Source organism: Salvia hispanica, chromosome 2 (genome assembly GCF_023119035.1).
Source record: "Salvia hispanica cultivar TCC Black 2014 chromosome 2, UniMelb_Shisp_WGS_1.0, whole genome shotgun sequence".
NCBI classification, from domain to species: Eukaryota; Viridiplantae; Streptophyta; class Magnoliopsida; order Lamiales; family Lamiaceae; genus Salvia; species Salvia hispanica.
The window spans coordinates 27,185,741-27,199,294 of record NC_062966.1 but is presented as its reverse complement, the minus strand read 5'-3'; positions in this window follow the sequence as shown (position 1 = coordinate 27,199,294).

The window sequence follows — 13,554 nt, the reverse complement described above, 5'->3', positions numbered from 1 at the left end:
AGACAAACAACTCGACATATGATTCCAAGCAATCTGTGATATAAAATCAGAGCATTACGATGATGTACTATAGTTAAAATAATAAGCAAACAACTTGGCATATGATTCCAAGCAATCTGTGATATAAAATCAGAGCATTACGGTGATGTACTATAGTTAAAATAATAAGCAAACAACTTAGCATATGATTCCAAGCAATCTGTGATACGGAATCAGAGATAATCAAACAATCTATGATACATATGCAAACAAGTCTGCCACATGCCATGCTAAGATTGCATCTACTCCAAAATCTAAAGGTTCTCATTGGTGGTGCATTGTAATTTTAATTGTGGTTGTCATTTTAGTATAATCCTTTTGTTCATATATACATCCTAACTCCAAATTTTAACTAAATCTTGGTTATTATATTTATTTGTATAGTATTTTCAGCTAAATGTTATAAAATAAATAGTTATAGAAAGAGTAAATGTTAATTTTGGTCCTAAATATATGATCAAAATACGAATTTGGTCCAAAATATCCAATTTTTTGAAAAATGAGTCTATAATAAATGAAAAATGTCATTGAAGTACTCCTTTTTTAATGGTTTCGTCAAAAAACTAACGGTCAACAATAATTGCATAATGACATGACCGTTAGTTTTTTGATGGAACTCAAAAAATGACTACTCCAATAAGGATTTCATTTGTTATGAACCTATTTTTTAAAAAGTAAATATTTTATATCAAATTCATATTTTAATTACTCCCTCCGTCCCCGATTAAGAGTCACATTTTTCCATTTCGGTGCATCCCCAATTAAGAGTCACACTTCATTTTTACCATAAATAGTAAGTAGGTCCCACATTCCACTAACTCAATTCACTCACATTTTATTATAAAACCAATATAAAAAAAATGGGTCCCACGTTCCACTAACTTTTTCAACCAACTTTTTTTTACATTTCTTAAAACACGTACCCGGTCAAAGTATGACTCTTAATCGGGGACGGAGGGAGTATATGTTTAGGTCCAAAATTGATCCCTAATTTTATAGAGTACAAATAAGAAAAGAAAAAGTGGGTGGATACTGGATAGTGTAAGTTGTCAATGCTCTTTAGACTAATTGGCCCCCAATATATTTCCTGTTCGGAAGATTAAATATTTAACTAATATATATGCAAGTGCTCTAGACTATAATAAGTACTAGTAGAATTTTCTTTTTGACGCACTGGGTGGATTAAAGTATTTAACTATTAATTGTGTATCTGCAAGTGCTCTAGACTATAATTAGTCGATTTTGCACGCTATTAGTGAAATTTTACTTGTAGTCATCCACATTTGATATAGTCAGCTATCCCAACCCACACACGCACGATCTTGTAGTTGTTGATCACTTCCACTAAATGAGCAAAAGTTATGGATATACTCAATGGCGGATCCAGAAACTAAATATCGTGGGGTCGAACCATATAATAAATATCTAATAGTATAATTATTCATATAAAAAATATATTTTAATTTAAATACTATAACTCATACTAATATCGATATTCTAAACTAAATATTCACCCTATCGCATAAAAATAGACTATTTTGCCAGAGTCCGCTCTATAGACACTTCTATTTTTTTTAACTATTTTTCTCTTTTTTGAGGTAGACCTTATTTTCCACAAACACAATATAAATCACTTTTTTATTTCTCTATTTTTTTTTTTTACTAAATGTGCATTAAAAATTTCATTTCATCCCAAAAGTGTTAATGGGACGAAGCGTGTATAATTTTTTTCGTAACATCCCCAAATTTGAAATTTCAAAACTAATTTTAATATGAATAATATAGTTGAAAATTTAATTACTCCTTCCGTCCTAAAAGAATATATACTTTGGGTTCGGCATGAGTTTTAATGCAAAATTAAAGTAAGAGAATAAAGAGAAAAAGTAATTAAAGTATAATTATTGGAGAATGAGTCTAGGAAAAAAATTTCAAAATTGGAAAGTGCATATTATCATGGGACAAACTAAAAAGGAAAGAGTGCATATTCTTGTGGGACGAAGAGAGTATAAACTAAAATTAGATGAAATTGAGAAATATTTATTTTATATTATATTTATTGAAGTATTACGTGTTTATTATAAATAAGTTGATTTTTAGATATATAAATACCAGTACTCGTAATTAAAGTTAATTGAATTTTTAGATTTGAATATATATTTAAATGATTTTCGAGAACTAATACAAATTAAGAAAGAAAGAAAAGTTCAATGCCCATTCTAATTACAATTAGATAATTCAATTTAATCTTAAGATAAATTATGCAGTCACGTGTCATCTTTCTTGATGTCTTTTGATTTATTTAATTTTAGTTTACAAGTAAATATAAGGAAGATAAATTTTAGTTCTCTCTCTTCGCCCAATGCACCACTAACCCATTTCAATTTCTCTCTCTTCGAAGAAACACGAAAAGGCTCTTCTGAATTTACTCCCTCTTCTTTCTCGACTATCGGCTTCCGTTTTACAGCATCCTCCCTCATTTTCTTCCTTTCTCTCTGTTCAGTCTCATCATCTCACACTGGGTGAGGTGGGGTCGGAGAAGCGAATGCCGTAGGGTCGGAGGCTGATGAAAGGAGCTTCCCGGTGGCACTCCGGGGCCTGTGGTGGGGTCGGCCGACCCCGCCTGACCCCACCTGGATCTGCCGATGGATATACTAATATGTGAACTAATTTTAAAGTGCTAACGTACATTCAATCATGTGCTGTCACGTGGCACGAAAAATGCAATATTGTAAAAAAAATGCAATATACATTTTTAGAAAAATGATAGATGAATTTTGGCAGATTGCATTTTAGTTACAGATATATCGCATTTTTTATTATTGAGTTTTGTATTTTAGATATTAACTGTTTAATTTGCATTTTATATACAGAGGGATTGCATTTATATATTGTTTATTTTGCATTGTAGACAATTTATGTTAAAATGCAAAACTTTACAATATAAAACACAATTTGCCTATAACTAAAATGCAATCTTCGGAAATGCATGTACTTCACAAATGTGTATTGCATTTTTGTGTTTACAATATTGCATTTTTTATACCACGTAGCAGCACGTGATTGAATGTACATTAGCACTCTAATTAACGTTGCACCCTATTACTCCCCAGTTTACTTAGTTATCTTTAACTATTTATTTTTGTCTTATATTTTGGAGCCTTATTATTTATTCATACTCCTATTAAATATACATATTCTATTCCGTTTGATCTTTTATCAAGGGTTAATGGGAAAGAAATTTCAACTTAAAATAATGATGCACGGAGATTAAATCCACGATCTATTTTAATTTAAAACCTACCCACATATACATGCTAAGCTCTGGACTTTATCAATTGCGGTAGTATTAAACTAATTACATCCTCATGTCTATAAAAAAAAAATGCATTCTTTCATTTTTAATATATTCCACAGACTCTTTTATTTTTAATATGTTCCACAAGAATATGTCTAATTTTAAAAAGCTTTTTTTCTCTAATGAGATTGGACACATTCTCCACTTACAATACTTTATTTACTTTTTTTCTCTATCTTTCTCTCACTTTATTAATTTTGCATTAAAATCTATGCCGACAATAAAGTATATATTCTTTGAGGACGGATGGAGTATTGGCTAATAATCAAAAGTTAAATTTACATGTGAAGGCTAGTCTAGGCCTTTCTAGTGAACTTAAGAGTTCTGGTTAGCCCAGCCCAGCCCAACTATAAGATGATTTGTCCAAATAAATATTGCTTTACTTTTCGATCATATATAGGCCTATTAGCGGTAAAGCATTGCAAGTTGACTTTTTTCAAAAGAAAAAAACCGTTGATAGAGTGATTATTTAGATTTATGGTATAATCAAAATCAAGACAAAAAAAATGAAATAAAATCAAGACACTCTTTTGAGTAAGATATAAGTAAGTAATAACCAAGAAAGTCTCTCCAAGTAATACTTCCTTCCTTCATGAATAGGAGACTCATTGACAGCTTCCCGGTTCTACCATTTGCTTAACCAGAGCCGACGGTTTTTACCCAGCGGCGTCACTAACTTTGGAAATTAAGTCCACGATCTATTTTCACCCAAAACATACCAACAACTTGAGGCTAAGCAGTACACGGACTTCCAACAAGGATTTCATTGTTATGGACTTGTTTATCAAATAGTGAATGTTTTGAAGGGAATTCGTATTTTGGTCATATGTTTAGGACCAAAATTAACATTTAATCTTTATTAAATTAATTTCACATTATGTAGCATTATTACTCCCTTCATCCCTGAAAATTTGTTACTTATTCTCATTTGCATTTGTCCCTAACAAATTGTGAACTTTCACTTTTATTCCCTACGTCCGAATTAAGTGAGACAAAACTTTTGGGCATGGAGATTAAGAAATTGTGTTGAAAAGTAGGAGAAAAGAATAAAGTAGGAAAGATAAAGAGAGTAGAGTAGATGATAGAATAAAGTAAAATTGATTCGATGTTTTGTTGTTTTTTTAAAAAGGAAATGACTCTTGTCCACTTGTCGCCTCTGCCGCTCCCACTGGAGCAGCCGGCTCTGACCAGCAATAAAGACCGTGGCTGCCGCCATCGCTCCCACTGGAACAGCCGCCGCTGTCCAGCAACGAAGACCGCCACTGGAGCAGCTTCTCGCGACGCTGTCCTGCCTCCGTCGCCTGGAACTACGCGGCTGCTGCCCTAACCGAAGTCAGGGCTGCTGCTGTCCACGACCGGAGAAGAAGCTGCTGTCCGGAGAAGAAGCTGCTGTGAATGCTGCGCTGCTGTCTGATTAGGACAGCTCCTCCGCCGTCGCCAGGCGACGCAGCTACTGATCAGATCTGCAACTGCGAGGACTGCCCGAAGACGACGCAGATCGCCGCTGCCTCTTCTCACTGGATCTGGATCTCGGATCCCCGATGAAGACAGCGCGGAACGCAAACATATTTAGGTTTTAACCCTTGTGATCATTTAGTCGTTTTCAATTTATTAGATTCATCGCGGTCGCGTCGCTTGATCGTGATCTTAAATCTTAATTAATCGTTTCTTAATTTGTAACAATCTTTTATGTTTATATCAAATATGCACATTAAAATATCTAGCTATTAGCAATTTAAATTGTTCTTGCATATAAAGAACATAAAACACTATAGATCTACGAATACTTGCTTAGATCTAGAATATTCTTGTGAAAAAACTCGAATAAAATTCAAGATTCATAATATTCTTTCATCGATCCAAGTATTCAATCATGGACCACTTTATTTCATGATTCAAACACATATTCACTTAAACACATACATATATGTAATCAATAAACATATAATCTAGTATATATTACTTAGCAGGGGTGTGATCAATTGCTAACTTTCTTAAACTGCTAACTTGCTAACTCATCAATGCAGTGTATTAAAAATGTCAACACGATAATAATAAAATGTCAACACATAATTTTGTTGAAGCTCAATATAGTGTGTTGATATTATGTGTTGACATTTTGATGTCATCATGCTGACATTTTTAATACACTGTATTGATGAGTTAGCAGAGTTAGCAACTTAAATAGTTAGCAATATAACGCACCCCTTACTTAGAATATATAGATCTAATGATGATCATCATAGATCTAGAATATTTTTGTGAAAAACTTGAAGAAAATTCAAGATTCATAATACTCTTTCATCGATCTAGAACATCATATCATAGATCCGAAAATAAAATCAAGAAAAACATAGATCCAACACATATTATAAACATATAACATGTATTGCATTATTTTCGAAAATCCCAAGTTTTAACACTATAATTTTTGAAAAATTCAATCAATCAAATACATAATCAGAGCCTAAAATTTGGCTCTGATACCAATTGTTGGGGCTACCGCAGCGGAAGACACGGAAAACAAACAGGTCCTTAACGGATCTATTTAGGTGATTATGCATTCGATTCCAATTTCATGCAATAAACATAGATCTGTAGAACACACATCAAATATTCACATAAACATGCATATTCGACGTGAATTAAATGTTACCTAATAATCCGACATCGGATTGACGTTGCTTGCTGCACCTCCGAGTGATCCCTGGTTTACTGACCATGTATCTTCTATACTATTCCCTTGTCCTTGATCATCCATCCGTGTGGGCGGATCTTGAATAATCAACAAATAGTTTTGAAGAGATCTAGGTGAACCAAACACAAAACACGAGATTGCCTCGATCTAAACCTATGAATTAGGATAGATCAAGAACAAAACAAGAACCCTAAATCTCCCACGTGCTAGGCACGAAAATCGAGCCAAGAGGGAGAGAGAGAGAGAGAGACGCTAAGAATGGCGGCTAGGGTTAGGGTTCAGTGTGTGTTGTGTATTGTGTGTTGAGCTAGGGTTTCCCATACTCCTCACTATTTATAATAGACTTGATGTGCTAGTAAGGGATCCATGGAATGATTTAAGTGTTGGGCTCATCATTAGATAATTAACTAATTAAATCAAATGACCCATGATTTAATATATTATCAATGGAATATTATTTTGTTCTACTAAAGAATAATATTGCACTCCACCTAAATCACCAAATTACAAATAACTTGGGTCCATTTTATTTTATAATATTTTCCACGTTTAAGATTATCTTGATCCATCAATTTAATTCTTTTGTCTGCTATGTAACTAGAATTAAATTAATTCTCCAAAGAGTTTTTCTAGTTTAAAACTTTATTTATTATTCGTGGAATAAATTCCAACTGCGCAGTTTTCTGGATAATAAATTCATTTTTCAAACACCTCTCGGGAATCACTCCTTAGGGATTTAATCATACCACATGGGCACACAAATTCTATGAAATAATATTCCAATACCTTCATGTTATTCAATTACTACCACCCAGGATATCATGAACTTGAGTTAAATACAAATTCTCACATATTGATAAGTTAAAGTGACGTATGACTGAATAAACAATATTGATATTAATTCCATAGACTATAAAATACTAAAATTTCTGAAATATATTCTTACAGTAGATAGCAATAAAGAATACATTTCATATTAGATCATTTCAGTGCTTTACCACACCGGTGTTACTAATCTCGTCTTAGGTAAGAGAGAATTATCACAAACACCGCAACCGTACCAATAGGTAGCCAAAGCCTATCTAGGTTGTGAATACGTTTATCTTCTTACTAGATCTGGCCAAGTCTCCTATTGGAAAATTCATGAGGAGATTCATCGAATTTTCCTACTTGACCTTCTTAGTAAAAAGCCTTAGACTTGTTTATCATATTTCAATAATAAACCATTATATTATATTATTTATTCTCATAATTAGATAAATAAGTGGACGTGGCGTTTCTCGTATACATGCACAAGCTGACTGTACAAAGACATGTATGCTCGAAACATCCTTTAGTATACAAACCCCAACACCTTAAGCATTAGAATTTAATTTATTGTGGAGGTTTAAGAAATAATTCCATGAACTCTGCAAGTATTACTCTCCGTGTAAATTATTCAAGTACTAAGTTAAATTCGGGAATTTAATTCCTCATCCAGAGTTATTTAGAAACTCTCTCATCGAAACAATTTAATAATCGTTTGACATTGACGAGCTTAAGATTTATTTCACTGACCCAAACTAAAAACACCTATCTCCCAAAAATAATTAAATTTGGCAGTCCATTATGTCATTAATTCATGCAGTGGCCCAAAACAATTAAAAGAATAAGGCCCAACACATACTATCAATATCCATCGGTCATCTCCCTTTTTCTCTTCACAAATTCCCAACTCACAAAATCCGCTAATCCATTTCAAATCCCTAACTCCCAATTCACTTCTTCTCAAAATCCAAATTCTCAAATCTAAACTCTACGGCGCCTCTTCTCTCTCACGCCGATTGCTTCCGTCGCGACAGTCAACCGCCAGCGCTCTGTCGCCGGCGTCACAGGGTCGTTGGTACTCTCCGTCTCCATCCATCTCTGTCTCTCTTTCTCGCGCCACCGCCGTAGCTAGTGTTGCGCCGTCGGAGAAGGAGAGGAGGCATCGCCTCTCTTTCTCTACGCACATGGCTCCGCTCTCCGGCGAGCTGCAGTTCTGCCTGCAGCTATCTCCGCCATCGTCATCTTCACCTCCGGCATGAGGCTGCTGCGCGGAACAGCGGTCTATGCTATCGGCATCCGGTTCGCGCGACCTCACTCCTCTGCGCCGTTCGACTCTTCGTCGAGCTGTGGTTCTATCTGCGGCTACCTCCGCGGGCGTGCTTGCTGCCACCACCGCTCGTGAGCCACACCGCTTCGTCGGACAGTATCTAAGTGCTTAACCTCTCTTCCTTATCCTCAATTTCTTTTCTTTTATTTTCTTAAGTTAATAGATGAGTTAGGAGGCAGTAGCACCCCTATTTGGGTTGGGGTTTTGCTTATGATTATGTGAAGCTAGCACCTTGATTTGAACTCACTGTCGACTACTATGAAAAATTGTGGATGTAGCATTTCAAGTAAAGCTAGCATTTTCTTTGTGGATTTAACACTTGTTCTCTGAGTTTCCCTTGTTTCATCTATGTGTTAAAGCTCTAAATTTTCTTATCCTAAGCATGAAGTCAAAGAAAGGCAAGGAGTGCGAGTGCTTTACTGTTTTCTTCCATTTATTCCTATCATGCTGTTAAGATCTGAAATGGTGGTGCTCTAAACATGCTTGTGCTTGGTTTCCTACTATTTTTGTGTTGTAGGTTTGCTAAGTGATATCGTTGTGCTTAAGCATGATTGTGTAGTGATTTTCTACATGGATGGAAAGGGAGTCATAAGGAGAGTTGTGTGTTACCTCTTGTGACAGTGAAGAAATGGAAAGAAATGGGCTGCCCTTGTTGTTACTCACAGGTATGTTCCACTCTCTAACTCTATATTGCTGAAATTTCGAAGTGTGTGGGAGGGAGTTCATAGGTGGTGTGGAATGGGGTTTTTATAGGCAGAGTGTGGTGTACTTATGAGGATTAAATGGAGCTGTTCCTCTTTTGTTTTCATGTGCTAGCATATCCCCCTTTTCTGATTATGCAGCCCCTTTATCTTAATGTGGTTTGGTGCCTAGCTTGGGTACTTGGTACTCGGCTAATGAATTCAATTGTTTGATTGTGGCTGGTATAAAACAGGTGCTGCCATAGTGTGGAGGATTTGCAGGATTGACTTGCCCCTTTTGGGTAAGTCTTTGGTCTTCCAACTAAAGAGAGGTTTCTCCTTCCTCATGTTAAGAGTTTCTTTTAACTTCCTTTGTTCTTTAGTAAGTAAAGTTTGTCTCTACTTTGCAGGTTGGGAGAGGACTTGGGCTGCCAAGCTGTTGTCCTAGACGAGCTCGCTGTCTCGAGTCCTTGGGCTCGCTGCCTCGGGCCCTCGGGCTCGCTGCCCCGGGCCCAACGAGCTGATCGTATATGGTCGCGGTGGAGGAGTGTGACTTGGGCTAGAGGAGAAAGAGGCCCAAAGTGTAGCAAAAGAAAAGATTTTAGTTTCTTACCTTTTTGGCCCATTCATGACTATTTGTAAAGTTTCTTATATTTTTACTTCTATTCATATAAGATGATCATGCAAATTAAAGTATTATTTGAGATGTATGCGAACACCTTCATTCGGGGAAAAGCCTTGTATCCTTATAGCACGTTCATTTTATTTTACAATATACATTAGCTTGTTTTAGTTCCTTCAATTATTTCTTTAACTTTTGTTCCGCAAACTAACAACCTTAGGCATCAAAAGAAAAGGAGCAACGAGTTCCATTTAAAACATGAATCAAGAAAGTAAAGATTCTCTAGTTCGACATTAAACATCAACGGAAAGGATAACGAAAAAAAGCGGCTATTACAAGGCTCAACATTTTGTATAGTTTTGGGAAGAGTTTATGGAGCAGGAACCCCCGGCTTGGAAGAAGGCGCTCAAGGTCAGGTTCGTGGTGATGGTACAAGGGACGGGGTTCATTTTCACCGGAGGTAGCTTAGATTTGTAAGGACGAGGACTAGGAGGAGGATGACGTTGGTTAATTAATATTGATGTATCATATCAAAGATAGCTTGTTTTCTAATTTCTTTATTTTTGGTATGTTTCTGATGTTTTTATTAGGTCTTTCTTTCTTCCCTAAGAAAAGAAGCAAAGTGTATCCATGATTATATGTATATGCATTACAAATTTGAAATTCAAGTTTATTTATGATTTTTTTCTCACTTTAAATATAGAAAGTGTACATCTTGAGTGGAATAAATTTTAAAAAAAATATGAACATCAATAAGACGGATGGAATAATATAGTACTAATAATGTTAGATTTGGATTCCTAAAATATCAAAAAATTTAGACAAAGTATGTCTTAAAGAAGTCCAGAAGTAAAATAGGAAAAAATAAATGGAGAAGAACCTGAAATGTGATTGATGATTTTCCAGAGATATGATGTGGTAATATTTTACGAGTTTAGGGACCTAAAGCGTACGAATCTAATTTTTCAGGGACCAATTATGAAGTTGAGTAGTTGACAACAACCTTAAATTTATCTCAGAATATAATACAGTTTGCAATAAAATGTAATCCATCTAATTACATTAATTATAATTTACCCAATCGTTCATATATTGAGGTGAATACAATTGTGAAAATCAAAATTCACATAAGCGTTTTCGAAACTTTGTCTTTATATATTGATGATGGTCTATATTGTACGACAAAACACATCATATGACAAAAATATTAGAAATAGATAAAAATGAAGGTTTTAAAAATGGGATTCCTTGTGCTGATGGCAATGGTGGTGATATTAGGGCTGACAATTTTTGATCCGACACGATAATCCGACACGAATCTACACGAAGTTAACACGACACGAACACACACGTTTAAGATTTGGGTCCTTATAGGGTCGACCCAATAAGAACCCGAAAATTTTGGGTTGGGTTGGGTCGGATGCGGGTCGGATTGGGTTATCCGTTAAGAAAAAAAAATTTATTTTGATCTTTTTTATTAATTAAAATAATATATTAAATTATAATTATTTTTATTAACTAAAATATTATAATTTTCATTTTATTAGTAAAAATATGATTAATACTATTATTAATTATTTTTTATGTTAAAAAAGTATTACTGCATACTTAAATTTTATTTAAAAATAATTATTTTAATTATTCTAACTTTATTTGTTAGATTTAATTTTAATATACTTTAATTTTGTTATTTGGATTTAAACATTATTTAAATTAATTATTTTAATTTTGTAATATCTTATTTTATCGTGTAATATCAAATTTTAATTATATAATATCACATGTCGGTCGTTATCGTATAGCGTTTATATTGTGTAGTAATTTACTATCATTAAAAGATGACCAATATTTTTTTAGATGACATAAAATCCACACGAATCCGACACGATCGATATTTTTTTGGATGACACGAAATCCGCACGAATCCGATATGAATATGTTTGGGTTGAACCCGATAAAACACGATGATTTGGGTTGGGTTGGATTGGGTTGGGACCTGATAAAATTGGGTCGATATTGGGTTGACCCGATAGCGACACAATCCACACGATTTGTCAGCCCTAGGTGATATTGATATCTTCTGTAGCCAAGGGCGGACCTAGTAAGCAAACTATTTTTCTACTATTTTTATTTTGTGTTTTAAAATTAATGTAAATAATTGAGAAATGTCTTTTTCCCTTATCAAATTAATAGTAAGAATATTGCAAAAATAGCTAAGCCCTTGCTAACATTTTTTTCTGCGTCCGTTTGACTATAGTTGGTAGCACGGCATATACATTTCAGAAGTGCCTGAGGGAATGCTTGGTATCATTCGGCAATATCGATGAAGATGTTTGTTTTGACAAATGCAATAACTATTGCAGGTCATTGCCTCCTCTAAAAACTCAAAGCAACACCAGTCTAGAATAATATGTGTGTTCGCTATGAATATGCAAGCCAGTATTGTGATGATTAATAATCAAATAATAGTGTTCGATCTGCTTTTTAATGTTGTTTTTATAGGGTTTTATATTGTTGAAAAGTAAAATGCAGAAAATAAAAGACTAATGTAGAAAATAAAAGAATACTGAATAACTTTAGAGATTACACTGTGATTGACTTGAATGATTATCTCAATGGTTACACAATCATTAAGCTCAAATTCTAGCTATATATGAAAAATATTTTCTAATTATACCAATATCTTATTGATTTGAGTTTCCATAATCTTTAATTGATTTTCTTCATTATTCTTGCTATTATATCATCTCTTGATTTCTTGTTCTCCTATTAATTGATTTCTCCATTCCAACAATATTATAAGAGGGTGTGTTATATTGCTTAACTCATTCTTAAATTGTTAACTACAACTAAATGATATACATTGGATCATTAAATCAATGTGTAAGATCATTCAGTCACTAATATTAATACGGTGTAAAAAAAATATCAATTAGGAGTATTAATATCAATTAATTAACAAAAGATTAGTTATAACTAACTTTTAAAAATATTTCAAAACTTTAAATGATTATAACTATCTTAATAAAAATTATATTTTTACACAATATATATCAAATTAAAAATAATTTTATAAGGATTCTAACAAGATCTCAATTATATATGTTTCGTGTTGGGTATCAGCGGTACTCAAGAATCGACACACAAACGGAATTTTATTAAACACTCGACAACGGTGTACGAAACACCAATACACAACACCATCACAACACTACGATTCTTGGAGGACACACCTCACAAGAATTCGAGGACACACCTCTATCTCTACGAGGACACACCTCGCACTCACAAACACACACCTACACTCTCACTTAGCTCTGTAATTGTGTACATTAACAAAATAGGCCTAGTGCCTTTATATAGATGACTAAGTCGGTTTATGTAATCGACATTACTAATCTAGAGAACTCTAGCTAATCTATTCTACTTAATATAATAATACAAAATATCTAATCTATTCCAATGTCGGTGGAACTCTCTAGATGTTAAGTAATCATTTCATTTGTAGATTTGATTAATCCATCTCTCTCGGCTCTTCGTGAAGTCAGTGGAGCCTCTATGCTCAATACTCCCCCTCGACACCGACTTTCTTCTCCGTATGTTTAATTGTTCTTGTAGCTTCTGCAGCTTCGCAATATTAAGCTCTTCGGGATGCGTACCTTGACACGATTCTTTAATTGAGTCGGCTTCTCTAAAATCTCCTCTACCAACCGCTTTCTTTCGTGTTGTTCTTGACCTTTGAGCTTGTGATTTCTCCGACTCTTTTTCGGACTCCAAAATCTTTTCTCGTTGCTTCAACTTTATCGAGTCTTTATCCACTTCGGCCTCTGATACTTGTATATCTTTACCTTCTTTATTTTCTCATTGCATTTCTTGAAGCTCCACGTGTTGCTCATCAATTTCCTCTTCAACTTCTAGCAGCTCCAGCTTTATTTCTCCCTTTGCTCCACCTCGAGTCTCTCCTGTCAGGAAAATATCCCACTCGTCTTCAGTTATCATCAATGTGGAATCTTCAAAATCTCAATC